The sequence below is a fragment of the Carlito syrichta genome, unplaced genomic scaffold, assembly GCF_000164805.1.
Source record: "Carlito syrichta isolate Samal-C Ts95f unplaced genomic scaffold, Tarsius_syrichta-2.0.1 Scaffold306946, whole genome shotgun sequence".
In the NCBI taxonomy this organism is placed as follows: Eukaryota; Metazoa; Chordata; class Mammalia; order Primates; family Tarsiidae; genus Carlito; species Carlito syrichta.
Window position 1 is genome coordinate 1,454,214 of NW_007251042.1, and position 2,832 is coordinate 1,457,045.

General features: G+C 46.5%; 1 pseudogene across 1 annotated transcript; it reads left to right on the forward strand.

Moving 5' to 3' along the window:
• Positions 1-915: 915 nt before the first annotated feature.
• LOC103265931 lies at positions 916-2,021 on the forward strand (annotated as a pseudogene). Its single transcript, XR_002482282.1, has one exon. The product of XR_002482282.1 is annotated as a glyceraldehyde-3-phosphate dehydrogenase pseudogene (transcript).
• The last annotated feature ends 811 nt before the right edge of the window (positions 2,022-2,832 follow it).

Genomic DNA, 2,832 nt, shown 5'->3' on the forward strand with positions numbered 1-2,832 from the left:
TTTTTTTTTAGTTGGAGTCTCACTCTGTCACCCAAGCTGGAGTGCAGTGGCATGCTCATGCTTGGCTCTGGCAATCCTTCCGCCTCAGCCTTCCAAGTAGCCGAAACTACAGGTGCGCATTACCATGCCCGGCTAATTTTTAATGTATTGTAGAGACAAGGTCTCACCAAGTTGCCCAGGCTGGTCTTGAACCTGCAGGCTCAGGCAATCCACTCTCCTCGGCCTCCCAAAATGCTGGGATTACAGGCTGAGCCCAGCCTCTTTTCATATCTTTTATGCAACTGAATCACACTGCATATACAGTTATGTATCTTTTTTTTGAGCTGGATTCTCACTCTGTCACCCAGGCTGGAGTCCAGTGGCGTGCTCACAGGCCACCACAGCCTCAACCTACTGGGTTCAGGCAATCCTTCCGCCTCAGCCTTCCAATGTGTCTTATTTTTTTTAACTTAATAATTGAAATTTATTCTAAATGTAAATATGGAATTAATAGAAGTAATAATTACCATTAAACCAGTAAGAAATATTTCTTTCATCTTTTCTCTAGACTATGGAAATAGATTTTTAAGACATAACAATATCTTTGTAAAGTCAATAATGATACAGTTCTTTACAAAAAAAATTGTGCTTGTCTGTTTTGTGTCAGGTTGTCTGGTATACACATAGTTTTCTTATTAAAGATCAGCACTGTATTTCAGTTTGCCGACCCTATAAAATCCACAAGGTTTGAGAACTGAGAGAAGTAACTCTATTCCACAAAATACTCAACTACTTACTTAACACAAGAGTAGCCCTTCCATACTCAGAATCAAATACACTCTCCTATTTTGGACATTTAGAAAATTTCTTCCAGCTCTCTGTTCCTCCTGTTCAACCGACAACCATGTCTCTGTTGCAGCGCAAGCTGTGTCGCTGAGACACCATGGTAAAGGCACAGGTCAGAGTAAATGCCATGTCGGGCGCCTGGTCACCAGGGCTGCTTTTAACTCTGGCAAAGTGATTATTGTCACCATCAATGACCCCTTCATTGACCTCAACTACATGGTGTACATGTTCCAATATGACTCCACCCATGGCAAGTTCCATGGCACTGTCAAGGCTGAAAACAGGAAGCTTGTCATCAATGGAAGTCCTATTACCATCTTCCAGGAGCGTTGTCCTAGCAAAATCAAATGGGGTGACGCCAGGACTGATTATATAGTGGAGTCCACCGTTATCTTCACTACCTTAGAGAAGGCTGGGGTTCGCTTGCAGGGGGGAGCCAAAAGGGTCATCATCTCTGCCCCCTCCGCCGACACCCCCATGTTTGCGATGGGCGTGAGCCATGAGAAGTACCAGAACAACCTCACGATTGTCAGCAACGCCTCTTGTGCCACAAACAGCGTAGTTCCCCTGGCCAAGGTCATCCACAACAACTTGGGCATCGTGGAGGGACTCATGACCACCCTCCATACCATCACTGCCACCCAGAAGACTGTGGATGACCCTTCTGGGAAGCTATGGCACAATGACCGCAGGGTCCTCTAGAATATCATCCCTTCATCCACTGGGGCTGCCAAGGCCCTGGGCAAGGTCATCCCTGAGTTGAACGGGAAGTTCACGGGCATGGCCTCCCATGTCCCCACCACCAATGTGTCCGTTATGAACCTGACCTGCTGCCTGGAGAAACCCACCCGATATGATGACATCAAGAAGGTAGTGAAGCAGGCATCTGAGGGCCCCCTCAAGGGCATCCTGGGCGTCACTGAGCACCAGGTTGTGTCCTCTAACTTTAACAGCAACACCCACTCTTCCACCTTTGATGCTGGGACTGGCATTGCCCTCAACGACCACTTTGTCAAACTCATCTCTTGGTATGACATTGAATTTGGCTACAGCAACAGGATGGTCAACCTCATGGCTCACATGGCCTCCAAGGAGTAAGAGCCTGTGGACCACCAGCCCCAGCAAGATCACGAGAGGAAGAGAGAAGCCCTCAGCTGCTAGGGAGTCCCCGACCACACTGAGAACTTCTCCTCCTCACACTGCCCATGCCAGACACCCTGAAAAATGGGGGTGGGGGGAGCCTAGGGAGCCCCGCCTTGTCATGCACCATCAATAAAGTCTCCTGTACTCAAAAAAAAAAAAAGAAAGAAAGAAAGAAAGAAAGATAAATAGAAAGAGTAAAAGAAAAGAAAAGCAAGCAAGCAAGCAAGCAAGCAAGCAAGAAAACTTCTTCCATTAGGATATCTGTATTGTGGCTGTTATTTATGCAGTTTCATTCAGATTTATGGCTTGCGGGGCTGCTTGATAAGGGTCAAGACATTTCAGTTCATGGCTTGTTTCTTTTAACCCTTCTTTCTGAATGACTTCCAATATCTGCTTTGCCATCATTGGTGAGTTGGGGTGTTTTTCTAGTGCTGTGGAGGATTTCCTGTTTCTCTTCCTGAATACAGGTCCCTCAGCACACCTGGACAACTCCTCCCAGCAATGGAGAGATTGGATAGCCCTGTCCCCTTCTCTGACATCACATCCTACTCCGTGGAGAAGGCACAGCTGAGTTCCGACAGTGCAGTCCCAGGAGAAGTGTCTGGAGTGGATCACCCACGCAGAGCTCCCAGAAAGAATAGCTGCGACCCGCCCCCCATGCGTGCAGGCACACACAGGGGCCCGGGGCGAGCCCACTTGTGTCTTATTTTTAAACAACAGTTTTTCCTTATTTTAAAAGTAATACATGTTCATTATGTGGCATTTAGAAAATTCAAACACAAAGAGGAAAAATGACTTCTTAATGCTCCCTTGAGAAACAATAAACATTACTTTTTTTCTTCTTCAGTCAAAATCTTACTCTGT